Here is an 18,832-nt window from a genome sequence, read left to right on the forward strand (position 1 = left end):
AACAGTGGTGTGCTATGCAGTTTTCTTCAATCAAATGCCCGACGTGGCCACTTTTCACCCTTAGGCTGCATCATAGGCAGAAACTAACAATCAAATAGAAGAATTTAAAATCATCAAATTAATCTAGACCATTAAAAAAATTTCCCCCAAAAATTAATAATTGAAAAAGACAAATTACACAATAATATGACAGGCAAATCTTAGAATGTGAACAATTCCATACATATAGACTATATGAAAAGACATCAATTAAAACATCAAAATTACAAATATATATTAAAATATGTAAGTGCCAAAAAGGATTTACAGTGCATACATCATTCAATTATTGTGGCATTATAAATACGCACAAAAAATGTATGTGCATTTTTTCATTTTATGGTTATATAGAGTGTTTGTTTCAGTTTTTTTGGACAAGCTATAGCTATTAGAGTAACTCCCAACTTGAGAAGTGCTTTGCTACATTCTACAGCTGCTGGTGGTCTGGTCAGGGCACTAAGGAAGGAGAAATTAGATCTTACCTGTTAATTTTCTTTCCTTTGTTTGCACCACACAGTCCAAAGGCCCTTCCTAGTATATCACCAGTCTTTAGACTGCTTTAAATTGCTGTAATCTTGCTCTGTTAATTTTCCCTTCTTGTTCAACAAAAGTTCTCAACATTCAATTTCTTCCAACAGTTTAACTTTTCAAAAGCCTGTTTAGCAGTATGTTAATATGAGTAGAAATAGTGACATTTCAAGAGACAAGGGAAAAAAAAAAGTGATCCATTGCTATGTCATTCGAAATGCGGAAACTCAAAGGCTGCTTGTTGCCCTTTTTGGGTAAAGCACCCAGGACTTTTTTCTCTGTCTCCATCTGCTGGTAGGTGGGCATAATCCATGTGGTGTTGATTGATCTGGTGGAATTAAGAGAAAATTAGCAGGTAATACCTAATTTCTTCTTTCTGGTCTGCTTCCTCCTCCTCATCTGTATTTCCAGCTCAGTTAATGTAACATAGGGGTTGAGGAGAGGAGAGGAAAAGGGAGAAAGAAAAAAAAAATTAATACTTACCTGAGGGCTCCGAAACGGAGCGCTGTAAAGAGGAGCGCTGCAGAGGCCGGTGGCGTTATTTTGAAGGGTTCTCAGGTTGTAGAGAGGAGGTCCGGATGCCCTTTGTGCTTTGGGCCTGTTTTCAGGCCGGCTTCAGCTGGGAGCAGCGGTGTGGAGAATCGCTGCGGGACGCAATGACGATTTTTTTTGTGTCCCGGGGACGATTGGGCACGTCCCCGGTAAGGCAGTGAGGGTAGGGAGCGGTTTTGGGCCTGCTGGCGGTTTTCGGTGGCATGTTTTGCTTGGGGCACTGCAGGACGAGGCGCGCCAGGAGAGAGGCTACTGGAGGAGGGCGTAGCGTCACGATTATCGGGAGGTCTGGGGACGTCGCGGGTTAAGTTCTCGGACCGTGGGGCTGATTTCGGGCCGGCAGGGCTGTCAGGAGGGAAGAATGCTGCAAGAGGTGGCCTGGAGGCCGAAGAAGAGGGCCGGGAAGAAGGAAGTTGGCGCTGGTGCGTGTGACCATGCGCGCATGTGCACGGTCACATGCATGAATCGGGAGCGTGCCTGCTCACATCTGGAGCTCCGGCGAGGCCTAGAAGCCTGGGCCTCGATTTTAGACCGGAGTTCCAGGCAAAATGGCAGTTTCTTGGCGTTTTTTAAATTTTAACTCCGTTTCTGGCAGGGAGAGCGTCGGGACCAGAACAGTTGGAAGTGTTAACGTGAGCAGAAAATCTGCTTTCAGGTAAGGGGTCGTTTGACCCAAAATTTGAATGAGATTTTTTTTTCAAACGTGAAAATTGGACCTTTTATGTTTTTATGTTTAAATCATTTTTATTGGTAACAGACTGAACAATTCTTACAAGCAATTCTGTAGGTTCTGATACCAACATTTTAACACTTTAACTCCCTGTCCCTTTCCCACCCCACCTTAATATGAGACAGATACAATGAATATCATTCTCTTCCTATTACATGTTCATTAACTGACTTCTAGATTCAGAGGACAACGTTGCTAGAAACGGGCTCCATCTGTCCATAAAATGGTCAAACTCCGGACGCGGCTGCTCCTTTGTCTGTAACCTTTCTATCCTCATGAGATTTATAATTTGGGTTCGCCATGTCTGAATCGAGGGTCCTGTGATCTCTAGCCAGTCTATTAGGATAGTTTTCTTTGCCATCATAGTAGCTCTCTTCATGAAGGCCACATAGCCCTTAGGCCCAGGCCCACTAAGTTCTGGTTTGCCAAACAGTAATAGTGGCGTACACCTCCACTTTGTCTTCCATAAGTTCTCAATTTGACTGAGTAGGTTGGACCAGAAGCAAGTGACTCTCGGACAGTTCCAGAACATGTGTCCTAATGTCGCTCCGTTCCCCTTACATTTGGGGCTGCCCCGTCTGTAGACAGCCCCATGTGAAATGCCCGACGGGGGGGGGGGGGGGGGGGGACATAGAGTCGTAATGCAAATCGATATTGGAGTTCCCAATGTGCAGCCTATGCTGACACTTGCCGTAACGAGAGAACGTGTTCCTTGAACACATTAGTTGGTAACTGTATTGATAAGTCCCTTCCCCAGTCTCTGGCATACTTAGCATAATCTAATTCGAATTTAGTGTCTTCAATATGTCTATGATGATAATGTAATGGTACTCTCTGTTGCGAGTTCAAGGACAATGCTGCAGCCAGCTCCTCTTGTACGTCCTCTGTAAGGTCTTCCCAAGGCAGGCTTGACATATAATGGCGTATTTGCCAATAGTGAAAATAGTCATTTGGTCCCAGTAGTTGTAATCCTTGTAGTGTAGCACGGGATTGCAATTTCCCCTCGTCAGTGATGATTTGCTGTAGATAGGTAACTTTTCGCTCTGTCCATTTTCTGAAAATTCCATATATAAGGCCTGGTGGGAATGCTGGGTTACCACATATGGGAAGCAAAGGTGTCACTTTGTAAGAGCAGTGGTGTAGCTTGCATATCCACCGCCACGCTTTTTGTGCTGTAGGTAAGATGTGTGAGACCTCTAGTGCTGGAGATATGGAGCATTCCTTTTATTTTTTAAAAATCAGGGATTTATTTAATTTAAATTCTGTTTTCGGATTTGGGATCGGGGGATTTTTTGTGATTTTTCTGGTGATTTAGTTTTTGAATTTTAATATTTTTGAGGGGTGTTTTGGAGGGGGGCTGTTTTTAAGGGGTTAATTAAGGGTTAAATGGTTTTATTCGACGGGGTAGGTTTAGGAGGGGTTGTTTGAATTTTTGAGTTGGGTTTGGATTATTTTGGAATTTTTAAAGTGGTTTTATGTGGAAAAAGTGTAGGAGGGCTTTTAACATGGGTATTTTTCAAATTTAAAAATATTGTTAGGTAGGGAAAGGGGAATTTGATTTATTGTGAACTTTTGGGGTAATTTGGGTGTAATGTATAGAGGTTTATTTCTATTGATTGATTTTTCCATTGACTTTAATGGAAAAAGGGAAATTTAAATGGAGTGGGAGCAGCACTGCTCAACATTCCGTGTGTCAGCTTAGAAATTTTAAAAGGGTCTGGTAATTGGCTGGGAAGACAGGGAATCCCAAGCCCATGTCCGGTTTCCTAGGGGACGGAGTCACTGGCAGTTGCCAGAGTGTGTTTGACCATCAAGGTGAGAGGGGGTGCTGTGGGTGGTGAGAGTGAGAGAGAGTTGATTTAAGGGTAAAAGTTAAAGTATTTAAAGGGATTTAGGGTAAACATCAGTATAGGAGGGAATTGTAAGTGGGAGGGTGCGGTCTGGAGGAAAGTTTCATTCCATTTTCCAGAGTTTGGGAAATTGGGTGGATGTGAAAGGAGTTGAAAGGGATATCTGGTTTGAATAGTGTACAGGTACCTGTATAAGGGTACTGTGCATGAACTATAACTTATTTCCAGGAAATAAAACATTTAAAAAAGGAAATTTAGTTAAGGGAAGTTGGGTTAAGGCAAAAGAGTAGAGAGATGGAATGTTAATTTTCAATGATATAATCTCTTTATTGGATCAAACAGTGCTTCATCTTCTGGTTACATGGGGTGGGGCTGATACAATTTCTCTCCCAGTGTAAGAGGTATTTGGGATTTTTTGAGGACTAGAAGGGACAGAGAAGATTGGCATAGCTGTAACTTCTTGGTGGACTTCAGATGTATAGGATCACTAATATTTCTGTGTACTAGAGCCAATTCAATTTTAGCCTTTTCTTTAGCAGGTTATAGTCAAGACATGAGTGGTTTTGGACAAAGCTTCATTGATGCCAGCCAGCAGCCCCTCTCATGTACAGCAGGACCCTCTGCGCCAACATCGGGGCGCCAACCTGCAGGGAGAAGTGGTATTTTTATCTTTTTATAGTCCTCTGATCCAAATGTAGAGTCTTGCACTGTCATATACCAGCATCATAGACCACTTCTAAGACTTTCAGTACAGAGCAGATGTGCACAATACAGATAATTTTCTGGCGGGATGGCATTTGATCACTTGAGCAGCCAGATTCCTGTTTGCTTGTACCCTCCTTTTCTAGGATATCTTGCTTGGATAGAACTACGCCTGAGTACACTATTGTGTTAATGCTTTATTGTACTGAAATCTTTTGCAATAATTTGGTCACACATACTCATAAGGCTTACGCTTCCAGCCTCAACTACACACACTGGAATATATGAAATTGCTGGAATGAAAATAGCTTTAATTTTGAACGATATAATCTCTTTATTGGACCAAACAGTGCTTTATCTTCTGGTTACATGAACAGAACAGAGCAGCAGTGAAGGGACAGAGGAACCTGGAGACTAAGAATGCAGCACCAGCCAGGGACAGCAGGAGGAAGAGCCAGCCCAGCACAGACAGAGCAGCAGTCAGGTACAGTATACTGTACTTGCATATATAGGATCACAGCACTTAGTGTGTTTAGAATTATTTATTTATTGCATTTGTATCCCACATATTCCCACCTTTTTGCGCTCAATGTGGCTTACATAGTTTGTTATGGCATAGTCATTCCATGATATCAGATACAGTTAGTATTGTCTATACAATGCTAAGTGTATCTGATATCATGGAATAAAGTAAGGGAAAAAAGAACGAAGGTGTTAGGATAGTATGGAAGGTGGACTTTAATAATTGGAAGGATTGGTGAGGTAGTTTTGTGAGGCTATGGGCTCTCTTAGTAGGCCTTGTTGAAGAGATGCGTCTTCGATTTGCAGAACTTAGTTATTTCGTCAATAGCTTTCAGGGCTGTAGGCAGTGCATTCCACAGCTGCGCGCTCGTGTAAGAGAAGGTGGTGGCGTGTATCTGCTTGTATTTTAGTTCTTTACAGCTGGGGAAGTGCAGGTTGAGAAATTTGCGGGATGATCTTATGGCGTTCCTGGGAGGCAGGTCCACGAGGTTTAGCATGTAGTTTGGGGCGTCTGCGTGAATGATTTTGTGTACAGTCGTACAGATTTTGAACGCAATGCGTTCCTTGAGTGGGAGCCAGTGAAGTTTCTCTCTTAAGGGTTTTGCACTTTCGTATTTGGTTTTTCCAAATATGAGTCTGGCAGCAGTATTCTGAGCTGTTTGGAGTTTTTTGATAGTCTGTTCTTTGCAGCCAGTGTACAGTGCGTTGCAGTAGTCCAGATGACTTATTACCATTGACCTGTACTAAGGTACGGAATATGTATCTCGGGAAGAAAGGTTTTACTCTTTTGAGTTTCCACATGGAGTGGAACATCTTTTTCATTATTTATTTATTTGTTGCATTTGTATCCCACATTTTCCCACCTCTTTGCAGGCTCAATGTGGCTTACAATACATCATGAATAGTGGAAATGAGATGGGGAAAATTTTTCTTCACCCAACACGTAATTAAACTCTGGAATTCATTGCCGGAGAACGAGGTGAAGGCTGTTAGCTTGGCAGAGTTTAAAAAGGGGTTAGATGGTTTCCTAAAGGACAAGTCCATAAACCGCTACTAAATGGATTTGGGAAAAATCCACAATTCCAGGAATAACGTATAGAATGTTTGTACGTTTGGGAAGCTTGCCAGGTGCCTTTGGCCTGGATTGGCCGCTGTCGTGGACAGGATGCTGGGCTCGATGGACCCTTGGTCTTTTCCCAGTGTGGCATTACTTATGTAATGATTGAACCAAGTTACGGAAGAAGGTCCACATTGAGTGGAACATCTTTTTGGTTGTGTTCTTCACGTGAGCATCGAGTGTGAGGTTTCGGTCAATGGTAACTCCAAGAATTTTCAGGTTTTGTGCAATGGGGAGAGAGCAGTATGGTGTGGTTTGTTGTGTTGTGAGGTGAGTACAAGACATTGTGTTTTTTCTGCATTGTTTTAGCTGGAATGCATCCGCCCAGGAGTGCATAATTTGTAGGCTTTGGTTGATCTCGTTGGTGATTTAATTTAGATCGTGTTTGAACTTCTCTGTCTTTCCCTCTGCACCCCGCTTCCCCATCCCCCTCCTCCCCTTTCCCCTCCCCCCTCTCCCCCCCTCTCCTCCCTTTAGGCCTTAACCTCCAAAATGCCTGCATCCCATATGCACTGTCCATTTCTCCAAGACGGGTAAGAGGTGGCATATTGGGTTATCCTCGCCCAGCAGTGACTGCCCAACCTAAGACATGAGGCTTGGACTCATATGGGTTATCCCCGCCCAGTAGTGACTGCCAAACCTAAGACACGAGGCTTGGACTCGTATGGTGGAGTCATTATCATGTTGCCCAAGATCATTCTATAACACTATATGTCTACTTTATAAAATATTACCACCACTCATGATGAAAGCTGGATATCATCTGCACACATATAGTATAATCCTATACCTCTTATCATCTTCGCCAAAGGTTGCCAAGTATACATTAAGCATTGCTGGGGATAAACTAGACACCTGTGTGACCCCACACGCCACCAGGCTAGCAGGTGAAAGTATACCATCCACTTGTGCATTCTTCCTGACTAAAAAGTGCTAAACCATTCCATTAGGATTTGTACTGTCCCTAGATTTGTCTAACAGGTGTATCGAAACCTTATAGTTCACTGTATCAAATGGAGCCTGGAGATATAACTTGGTCTAGCCCTCTAAACATCCCTTCAACCAGAGCTACTAATGTAGCCTCAACTCCGTATCCTGCATGAAAACCTGCTTGTACAGTTGTTAACCCACCCACTGATTCCCAATGATTGATCAAATACTACTACTACTATTTAGCATTTCTATAGCGCTACAAGGCGTACACAGCGCTGCACAAACATAGAAGAAAGACAGTCGCTGCTCAAAGAGCTTACAATCTAATAGACAAAAAAAATTAAGTAAGCAAATCAAGTCAATTCATGTGTACAGGGAGGAGGAGAGGAGGGTAGGTGGAGGCAAGTGGTTATAAGTGGTTACGAGTCAAAAGCAATGTTAAAGAGGTGGGCTTTCAGTCTAGATTTAAAGGTGGCCAAGGATGGGGCAAGACATATGCAAAAATATCAAGTAACTACCTGTACGATTTTTTTCCCCATAAAAGGGAGCTGGATAATTGGCCTATAATTATCTACCTTAAAATAGAACTAGTTTCAGGAATTGAGGTAATTATCACTCATTTCAGGGAGCTTGGAAAGACTTCTCCTTGCAATGAAGCATTAACTTTATCCAATGACAATGGTGCTATCTCTAGTTCAGCATCTTTTATTCAAATGTGATAAATCAGCAATCCTTATTCCAATTAAAGCATGTTCTAGTAATTTTGATCCTTCAGGCTTCTATTTTAGCCATAACCCTAAACCGCTTGCACGTTGTCCTCCATCATTTCTGTAGTATTGTTTCTAATATGATGGCCTTCTGTTACCTACAACAGATGCATTCAAGGCTGCCCATATATGACATATAGGAGGCATAGCTTTGGGGTTAGAGCGCTGCACTGACGACAAGGTAAGTCCAGTTCAGACCCCATTGCTGCTCCCGTCATCTTAGAAAGTTACTTACCCTCCCCCCTAAGTCCTTCACAAACAGAAAATCATGACAGCACACCACCTTGAGGAGCCAAAAAAATCCATCTCTAGTTCTGATACCTCGGTGGGGCCATGGACATCCCATTCCATTGTCTATGAACCTGAATATAACTCATCTTGAGTTTCTACTGAAAAGGTGTGAACTAAATCTAAATAATAGATACCTTTATTTATGATCTCTTCAAGGTCCAGGCTCCAGGCCAATTCTTACCTAAGCCACAAGAGGCCACCATAGACAAGAGTTTAGTTCTGTACCGTATGAGTCATCAGGTACATGAGTCATACTTGTATGCCTTTCCCTCTGTAACTCACATGTTTCCTTAGGTCTGGCTGTATCCTGGAACCTTCATAGGTGGGAAGTTGATGGATCTCAGGTTGTTGGAAGAGATGCTTCCATTTAAAACAACAGATTGAAAAGAGTGAGTGGTTGGAGGAATTTCCACAGTAAAAACTGGCTTTACTACTGCTACTACTACTTATCATTTCTGTAGCACTGTACATTGAACACGTATGAGACAGTCCCTGCTTGATAAACAGAACAAATAAGGGACTAGAGAATTAATGGGCATGATTAAAACAACATGGGTATTAAACAGGTGACTAAGGCATTGAGTCTCAAAAAGGTAAACTTTTAGCCAGAGACCAGCATAATGTATCAAACCTTTTGCAGGCACATGGTGCAGCAAGTTAGAAGAAACGGAGGCTAGAATTGGCAGGGGAGGAAAAGGGCACAGGTAAGAGTGACTTATCTGATGACTGGAGTTCCTGGGGAGGGGTGTAGAGCAGTGGCGTACCAAGGGGGGGGGGCGGTCCGCCCCGAGTGCACGCTGCTGGGGGGGTGCCGCCTGCCTGTCAGCTCCGCTGGTTCCCTGCTCTCTCTGCCCCGGAACGGGTTACTTCCTGTACCGGGGCAGAGAGAGCAGGGCCAGCGGAGCTGACAGGTGCACGGCTGCTCCCAGCAGCCAAGAAGGCACCGGAAGGGGGAGGTGTTGATGCACCGGAAGGGGGGGGGGGTTGATTCACCAGGAGGGGTGTTGACGCGCCAGAAGGGGGGTTGATTCGCCGGGGGGGGGGGGTGCGCAGCAGCGATCCGCCTCGGGTGTCAGCTGACCTATGATCGCCACTGGTGTAGGGAGGGAGACAGAAAGATGTTGAAGAGCTGAGGAATGTTTGCACTTGTAAGTCAGGAAGAGGAGTTTGAACTGTATATGGAAACAGATCAGGAACCAATTAAGGGACTTGAGAAGAAGAAGGTTACACAAGACTAAGCGAATACATAAAACATTGTTTACTTGTTCTAGTAGCTTATAAAATAACTTCCCCCCCCCCCCCCCACCAGTCTACAATTCTCACACTGCTCTGATCAGAAGGGGACATTAGCTGTTAGTATTTCTCTCTGTTACTGGTTCTCCTACTTACCCGACAGGTTCTATCACTTTGCCTTGTTTGCTGTACTGAAAAGATCAAGAATGGATCATAAAAACACAAACAGTAGCCAGTTTTACAAACAAATACAGACACATACTGAGTAGGAACCATTCTTTACTTAATATTAATTAAAATTCTTTTATGCAAAACAGTAAGGAAAACTGCAAGCTTTTTTCATTTGCAAGTTGTCATTCCCTATTAGACACCACACTATCTTGCTATTTACCTTCCTTCCTTTCCTCTGTATTTGCCCATTCTCCTCGTTTCAGAAGTTCACCCTCTTTCTCCCCCCTCACCCCTAAAGCTATGGTCAGAGTAGACCGAAGTCCTTAAGAAAAAAAAAATTGTATGTCTTGTTAAGACATTCCGCCTTCATTATCTTCAAAACAGAGCAATTCTTGCCCTGCTGTTTCATTTGGGCAGTCAGGACTTGCATTTATTTGTTTCGCTATTTGCATTTCACATGCACATCTGACTTACTTATAGGAACAGGCAGCTAACATAGCAGAGTTCAAAAGAGGTTTGGACATGTTTCTGGAGGGAAAGTCTATTAAAACAAGATTAGCCAAGCCACTTATCTCTAGAATTGAAATATGAGGTATAGTTAGGCAAAGGTACTGTTATTGATGGTTTTGTGCAGAAGGGTGTTAGTGATGTATGTATTTTGTAACCCACTTTGATGATAGTGTGGAATATTGCTGCTAATTGGGTTTCTGCCAGGTCCTTGGGACCTGGCTTGGCCACTGTTTAGAAATGGGTTCTGGGCTAGATGGACCATTGGTCTGACCCAGTATGGCTACTCTTATGTTCTTAGTTATAGGTGGGCTATAAATGTGGGAAATAAGTAAATAGGTCTACTGTTTGGAATCTTATTTATTTAATTTAATTATGTAGCCTGTTAGTTAATGCAGCAGCCTACGAACCTGGGTTTGATTCCCACTGCAGCTCCTTGTGACTCTGGGCAAGTCCATTAACCCTCCATTGCCCCAGACACAAAATAAGAACCTGTATATAATATGTAAACTGCTTTGATTGTAACTATAGAAAGTGATGTATCCCTCTGCCTTTAGACACCTTCTCCTTGGCATTGCAGAATGCCAATCAAGATGGAGAGTTAATATAACATCAAGGAAACAGCAGCACTTCAATTGCTTTCCTAAAATACAAGTCCAACTCCTTCTCCCCCCCCCCCCCCACCAACAATTCATCTTCTAAGTACTTGTGACTCACTGTTGGCGACAGAACGCTGGAATCAGTGGACCTTGGTTTGACTTGGCATGGTTTTTCTTATATTCTTGAAATATTCCCAGCCTGCTGCCATGATAAGTTTTCTCTTCTGCAACTGGATAGCTATGGATGAGATGTACATGAAGCAAAGAAAAAGTTAATGGTAAATGGAGTAATAACCAATTCAGGTAATAATTAATTTTCTGAAATATGGTCGTTCTTTGTGAGGGTTTGTTTGAATAGGAACAATTTGAGGATTTTGCAGAATCTAGTATATTCCTGTATATTTCTTATTTTGGGTGGTAAAGGAGTTCCACCATTTGGTTCCTAAGTAAGTGAAGTCTGTAGAGTGGACAGTTTTGTAGATCACTTTTTTTGTAATTTGGGAGGTGTAGTCTGAGAGAGTTTCTTGCCTCATATTTAGTGTTTATTTGAGGTAAGTTTATTAATAGTACCATATAGTGTGGAGCTGTGCCATTTAGTATTTGAAAGGTAAAGGTACATAATTTGAAGATGATTCTCTCTCTCCCTCTCCCTGTGTAGTTTGATTAATAGAGGGGAGGCACTTTCAAAACGAGAGATTTGGAATATGAACCTGGCTGCAGTGTGTTGAGGTCCCCCCCCCCCCCCCCCCAACAACAGGTACTCCTTACAGCCAGCATATATGGCATTACAGTAATCAAATTGGGATAGCAGGGTAATGATTGTACCAATAATGGTATTGAGCTTACATCTCAAAGCAGTCTATTTGTAGCTCCTGATTCTGCTCATTGAAATCAGTGGTGCGGGTCCCATAATGCTTCAGACTATGGTTGGCAGAAAATGAGGTCAAACCCAAAATATGCCTGCTGCAATTGTTAAGTTGGCACCTATGTTCGTACAGAATCAGAAACTTATTCCTCAGGACTGACAGAGGTAGGTGATACGTCATAGAGTAACCAATTTATTGAGGTAGAACATCATTATTTAGTTACCCGTTTGGACATATATGATTTTTTGTTTTCACGATCCAAGAGTTGAACATCTTGTGTGCATATCCAATGGCTCTGAGTTTAGCAGGTTGATGTGATGGTATTTTTCATCGTATGATTGAGTACCCTTCATTCAAAGGCGTAGGAGATGGGTCCCCCAGCCCTGTCTGGAGGCATTCAATGTGTGCATCAGGTGTGGCTGTGTTTGCTGGTACAGCTGGTCCCATTTCCTCTTCAAGTGTCAGTGTAGTGGGTGCATGTGGATTGTGGTTAGTGGGATTGCACGTACAGCTGCTGTGAGGTGCCCCAGGAGACAGTAAGATCTTGGCTGTGACTCTATCCAAGGAAGATAAATGTTGGGTGAGCAAAATTATTGTGTTGCTCAGTGACTAGGGAAGAAAACTTTCGATACACTTGTATTGATGTGCGCTCCAATTCTGAATTATGATTTCTCTGTGTTTATGGGAAGCTGAGGGGCTGTTTACAGTATGGCGTCCTCTGTTTTCAGGAATATAGGCCCCACTATGAGCCCAGTTGTCCAGGTAGGGGAAGATGCAGATGCTTTTCCTGCAAAGGCTGTAAGTTGGTACTGTAACACAGTTGAAGACTCTGGGTGACAAGGACAGAATGGAAGGGAGGACACGATACTGGTAGTGTCTGACCCTGATAGCAAAACACAGCAGCTTCCTCTTTGTTGGATAGCTTGGTATGTTTCTGTGTATCCCTGAGGTCCAGAGAACTAGCCATTTGTCAGCTTGGAGGAGGTCCCAACGGAGTGCATTCTAACCTCTCTTTCTGGATGAATCTGTTGAGCTTCTGCAGATTGAGGATGGGCAGATTTCTTTTGGATTAGGAAATATCATTAATATAATCTCTGGCTTCCATGGCTGTTGCTCTGGCTCATATGAAGTTGTTATCTCCAAGCTGAGCATTGAGATAAGGTAGTTGAGTGTCCTGTCTGGGGTGGGACTGAGCTAAATCTGATAAGTAACCCTCATGGGTAATGTTTAGGACCCACTTGTTGGTTGTGATCTTTTCCCAGGCAGTAGAGAAAGATTTGAGGCACTCTCAACCAGGAGTAGTCAAAAGGACAGAGAAATTTTGTTAGAGGAGGAGGTGTTTCCCCTTCTGCTGCCTCCCTTCCCTCATGTGTTGTCTTTTGCCGACAAGCTTGGGCATATTGTTTGTTTGGGATGTGTTACTTGTCAACTGAGGTAATTGTAGAGTTGCATCGTAAGGGACTTGCGTGGTTGAGCGCCTTGTGATCTTCAGTTATTGAAGCATTCTAGCCTTTCAGAGGCTAGGGTTTGGAGGGTAGTATAGTGATCCTTTATGTCCTTGACCTTGTCGCTAAAGAAGTTCATGTTGGTACAAGGGGCATTGGTTAGGGACTCATCTGTGTCCTCCCTCAGGCTGGAGGCTCTAAACTATGCCAAGCATCTTGCACTGACAGCAGCTGTGCAAGAGACCACATCAAAAGAATCTAAAGCAGAGCGGATCATATGTTTCTGCATTCTGCTGTGTCCTGAATAAAGGCAAGAGTGAGTTGCCAGTCTGGGGCTAGTATAGTCTGGACGTTGTTTACCCTCTCTAGCACTAAATCCAAGTAGAGTATGATTTGAAATTGATGAGCCATGATTTGGGGGGTTCATTATGGATGCCTGAAAGACTTTCTTGCCCATCAGGTCTCAGGCCTGGGATGGCTGCCGCTGAGGTCACATGCAGGACCACTGGAGAGACCATGGCTGCAGGAGGTTTTTGCAAGGAAATCTGACTGGAAGAGGAAATGCTGGAGGGTAGTCTCGGAGGGTATGGGACCTGTGGCATTGGGAATGTGGAGACATCCTTCTAAAGTAATTGTACAGTGCTGCGTAACCCTAGTAGCGCTCTAGAAACGTTAAGTAGTAGTAGTAGTAGGAATCCAGGCAGCGGTCATGCAAGTCCATGGACTTCATCTTTGTACTGCAGCATAGACTCTTTTTGAATCGAGGTTTGTGCAGGATTCAGACTTGTAAGGAGGAAGTAGGAAAATTCCGTCTATTAAGCAGGACAGAAAATGAAAAACTGAGCAAGAAATGGACAGGCAGACCTAGACTTCACAAATTGCTCCCAAGTGCATAGCTCCCTTACCTTGTGTGCTGAGCCCCCCAACCCCCCCCCCCCCCCCAAACCCACTCCCCACAACTGTACACCACTACCATAGCCCTTAGGGATGAAGGGGGGCACCTACATGTGGGTACAGTGGGTTTCGGGCGGGTTTTGGAGGGCTCACATTTACCACCAGAAGTATAACAGGTGGAGGGGGATGGGCCAGGGTCCGCCTGCCTGAAGTGTACTGCACCCACTAAAAACTTCTCCAGAGACCTGCATACTGCTGTGATGGAGCTGGGTATGACATTTGAGGCTGGCATAGAGGCTGGAAAAAAATGTTTTATTTATTTATTTATTTATTTTTTAGGATGGGAGGGGGTTGGTGACCACTGGGGGAGTAAGGGGAGGTCATCCCCGATTCCCTCTGGTGGTCATCTGGTCAGTTCGGGCACCTTTTCGAGGCTTGGTCGTGAAAAAAAAGGGACCAAGTAAAGTCGACCAAATGCTCGTGAGGGACGCCCTTCTTTTTTCCATTATCAGCCGAGGACACCCATCTCTTAACCACCCCCCGTCCCGCCTTTGGTACACTGCCGACACGCCTCTGTGAACTTTGGTCGTCCCTGCAACGGAAAGCAGTTGACACAAAAAATCGGCTTTTGATTATGCCGATTTGGGCGACCTCGGGAGGACGCCCACCTCCCGATTTGTGTCAGAAGATGGGCATCCTTCCCTTTCGAAAATAAGCTAGTTAGTAAACAGGGCCCTTGGCATATTCTTCTGGTTTGATTTTCTGGATATTTCATCCTCCTGGGAATATATAACTTTTTTTAAATCTTTAATCAATACAGCATTAAGTTTCTGGAGTTCTTTAACTGGGGCTTCTAAAGAACCTACCTTGTTAGCGTGCTGTTCCAAATCCTTGGCTCATTAATCTCATCCCATGACTTTTCCTACCATCTCTATGCTGATGACTCCCAAATCTACCTTTCTACCCCTGATATCTCACCTTGCATCCAAACCAAAGTTTCAGCGTGCTTGTCTGACATTGCTGTCTGGATGTCTCAACGCCACCTGAAATTAAATATGACCAAAACCGAGCTTCTCATTTTCCCCCCCAAACCCACCTCCCCGCTCCCCCCGTTTTATATTTCTGTTGATGGCTCTCTCATTCTCCCTGTCTCCTCAGCTCGAAACCTTGGGGTCATCTTTGACTCTTCTCTCTCCTTCTCTGCTCATATCCAGCAGATTGCCAAGACCTGTCGTTTCTTTCTTTACAACATCCGTAAAATCCGCCCCTTTCTTTCCGAGCACTCTACCAAAACCCTCATCCACACCCTTGTCACCTCTCGTTTAGACTACTGCAATCTGCTTCTTGCTGGCCTCCCACTTAGTCACCTCTCCCCTCTCCAGTCGGTTCAAAACTCTGCTGCCCGTCTCATCTTCCGCCAGGGTCACTTTACTCATACTACCCCTCTCCTCAAGACCCTTCACTGGCTCCCTATCCGTTTTCGCATCCTGTTCAAACTTCTTCTACTAACCTATAAATGTATTCACTCTGCTGCTCCCCAGTATCTCTCCACACTCGTCCTTCCCTACTCCCCTTCCCGTGCACTCCGCTCCATGGATAAATCCTTCTTATCTGTTCCCTTCTCCACTACTGCCAACTCCAGACTTCGCGCCTTCTGTCTCACTGCACCCTACGCCTGGAATAAACTTCCTGAGCCCCTACGTCTTGCTCCATCCTTGGCCACCTTTAAATCTAGACTGAAAGCCCACCTCTTTAACATTGCTTTTGACTCGTAACCACTTGTAACCACTCGCCTCCACCCACCCTCCTCTCTTCCTTCCCGTTCACATTAATTGATTTGATTTGCTTATTTTTTGTCTATTAGATTGTAAGCTCTTTGAGCAGGGACTGTCTTTCTTCTATGTTTGTACAGCGCTGCGTATGCCTTGTAGCGCTATAGAAATGCTAAATAGTAGTAGTAGTAGTAGGATGGGCCTCCAAGGTAGTTCTGGAAGCGGACAGATCACTCACTAATTTAGCCACTGATATTGAGGAAGAATTTAGAATCTGCATAGCGTCCCACGATGTGCCCATTGCACAGCCAACTCGGGCGCTCGCATCTCACCCCCTGAAGTGATTCTACTCCCTTTTTTGGCTGCCTCAGTGTTGAGACACCACTTCCTTCTTGTTTTGCACCTGGGGAGGGAATTTCTCCGATGGGGGTAGGGAAGACAAGAAGCTTTCTGTACCCTGTTCTCCTGCTGAATACTGCTTCCTGGTTGCTGCAGGATCTACCCCTCCAGGGGACTCAGAGACCCTACTGACTGTTTTCCTATTGGTGTGGTTCAGGGTGGAATCATAGCAACATTAAGAGGACCTCAAAACTTCTCCAAAGTTGTCTGCCTCAGCGTAGGGTTTGGTGGCAGTCTGGGAACCCTGCTTTACCACTTCTTCCTCTTCGCCATATTGTCAGGGGGATTCTCCAAAGACTTTCTCTGAGGAAAAACTTGAAGGAGTTAGGAGCTCTGTTGATAGCATCCTCATAGCGTCATCTTGGATCTTGACATTAAAAATATTTATTTCAAGATGTGTTTATTTTATTTTTGTTACATTTGTACCCCGCGCTTTCCCACTCATGGCAGGCTCAATGCGGCAGGCCATGGAGGATTAATTTTTACCATTCTTTTGCGAGCAATTTTCTTACATGCTAAGGCTGAGTTAGAAAAACTGACAGCACAGAACTTAAACAAGTATGTTCTTATTTGGGGGATAACATTTAAACCCTGAACCTAGGTATTCCGGCTGTGGATACTTGGTACCCATGCATCTGCAAGTGGGTTTTCAAGGGCTAGTGCCAGAGCTACTCCAATACATAAATTGCACATACAGACTTCCTTTTGACTCCACTCTTCCATCCCCAGCTGATATTCAGACCTCTGCCCAGATAAAGTTAGGAGGTGGTGGAAATGAAAACGGTAACGGAATTCAAACATGCGTGGGATAAGCATAAAGGAATCCTGTGCCGAAGGAATGGATCCTCAGGAGCTTAGTCAAGATCGGGAGGCGGGGCTGGAGGTTGGGAGGCGGGGATAGGGCTGGGCAGACTTATACGGTCTGTGCCAGAGCCGGTGGTGGGAAGCGGGACTGGTGGTTGGGAGGCGGGGATAGTGCTGGACAGACTTGTACGGTCTGTGCCAGAGCTGGGGTTGGGAGGCAGGGCTGGGGAGGTGAGGATAGTGCTGGGCAGACTTATACGGTCTGTGCCTGTGCCAGAGCCGGTGGTTGGGAGGTGGGGCTGGTGGTTGGGAGGCAGGGATAGTGCGGGGCAGACTTATACGGTCTGTGCCCTGAAGAGCATAGGTACAAATCAAAGTAGGGTATACACAAAAGGCAGCAAATATGAGTTATCTTGTTGGGCAGACTGGATGGACCGTGCAGGTCTTTTTCTGCCGTCATCTACTATGTTACTATGTCTTTCTACCGTCCCAACATTATCCAAGAACTTACCCAGTTAGTGGACTGAGCATTGCTCCTAACTGACTCGGCAGTCTCGTGCCACTGAAAATTCGGGGATCACTGAGTCAGTGGGGGAAATAACTGGGTTGGAGCATCTGGTATCCAGTTCTCCCCTGCAGAATGCTGGTCCTACTACTACTATTACTACTATTTCGCATTTCTATAGCGCTACAAGGCATACGCAGCGCTGCACAAACATAGAAGAAAGACAGTCCCTGCTCAAAGAGCTTACAATCTAATAGACAAAAAAATAAATAAAGTAGCAAATCAAATCAATTAATGTGAACGGGAAGGAAGAGAGGAGGGTAGGTGGAGGCGAGTGGTTACAAGTCAAAAGTAAAAAAAAAAAAATAAAGCTCATATTTCTTCAGTGAGAGGATGCCCCCTGCTGGAGCCAAGGCAGACACTTGAGAGGGGTTCTGAACGCCTGTGAGCAGGCTATGCCTCCTTAAGGTTTGGTCAGGCTTGGGGGCCACTCAGTGGCATAGGAACTCAGAGCAATTGTCCCAGATACAACCCCCCCCCCCCCCCACACACACACACACGCACCCACCCCAGCCACAGCTATAGCCTTGATTTTCACTGATTGGAGGAAGGATTCTAGGATTTTGATTAAAAAAGATTTCTGAGTTTGATTTGAAAATAATTCAATAATTATCGTTCCCTATTTTAGCAGCAGGCTTTATGAAGGAGGAGCAAAGAAAACCTGGAGGGAGAATAGATGCTGGAAGTTTTCCAAGGGATGGATGTAAGACTTCTGCATTTCAGATTGGTCCAAATTTCTGATATGTTTTTCTCTTGAAAGATCTGGGTGTGTCAGGAATGTTTCAGGTTAAAAAAAAAAAAAAGTATTCTCTTGAACAAGGTCAGCAGCTTTTACTGTTCTTATCGAGCTGGGTGAGGCCGGTTGTTGCTGCCGTGGCTGTACTTCCTTTCTTCCTTTGCTCTGACTTGTCAGGAAGGCTGGGATCATGGGTTATAAACCTGGAATGAAAGCATGGAAGGCAAGCCAGTGAATTTATGGATCCTGCCAGTATCTGCCAAGCAGTGCTTTGTCTGTTTCTGTAAAGAACAAGATTTTTTTTCCATTGTTTTGCATTTTTGGGGGGGAGGAGGGGGGATTATATGATTTTATTTGTGCCTTTCTGCAACTTATTTTTCAGTGCTGCAAAACTAGGCTACATATATTTGGGGTTTCTTTGTCTTTTTTTTTTCTTTGATTACCACGTGGAGATGGTTGTTGGACAAGAACAGACTGAAATATTCTCTTTCAGACTAAGCTCCTGTGTATCTCTGTTTGTTTATATGTACAGTACTGTACAGCAGTGCTTCTCAAGCCAGTCCTCGGGGCACACCTAGCTAATCATGTTTTCAGGATATCCACAATGAATCTGCAGGAGATAGATTTGCATACACTGCCTCCTTTGTATGGAAATCTATCTCCTGCAGATTCATTGTGGATATCTTGAAAACTTGACTGGGTCACGTGCCCTGAGGCCTGGCTTGAGAAGCACTGCTGTGTACACAGAGCTGATACTTCATGGGAAACGAATATTATAGAAGGGACAGAGTATTTGGAAAGATAGTTCTG

General features: G+C 44.3%; 1 protein-coding gene across 1 annotated transcript in view; it reads right to left on the reverse strand.

Moving 5' to 3' along the window:
- Positions 1–8,351, reverse strand: part of SYNC (syncoilin, intermediate filament protein) — a 31,562-nt gene extending 23,211 nt beyond the window's left edge. The window contains exon 1 of the mRNA XM_030219433.1: positions 8,287–8,351. The gene's annotated coding sequence lies outside the window, so the exon portion shown is untranslated. The remainder of the gene's footprint in view (positions 1–8,286) is intronic.
- Positions 8,352–18,832: the final 10,481 nt, after the last annotated feature.

The sequence above is a fragment of the Microcaecilia unicolor genome, chromosome 11 (genome assembly GCF_901765095.1).
Source record: "Microcaecilia unicolor chromosome 11, aMicUni1.1, whole genome shotgun sequence".
Taxonomy (NCBI): Eukaryota; Metazoa; Chordata; class Amphibia; order Gymnophiona; family Siphonopidae; genus Microcaecilia; species Microcaecilia unicolor.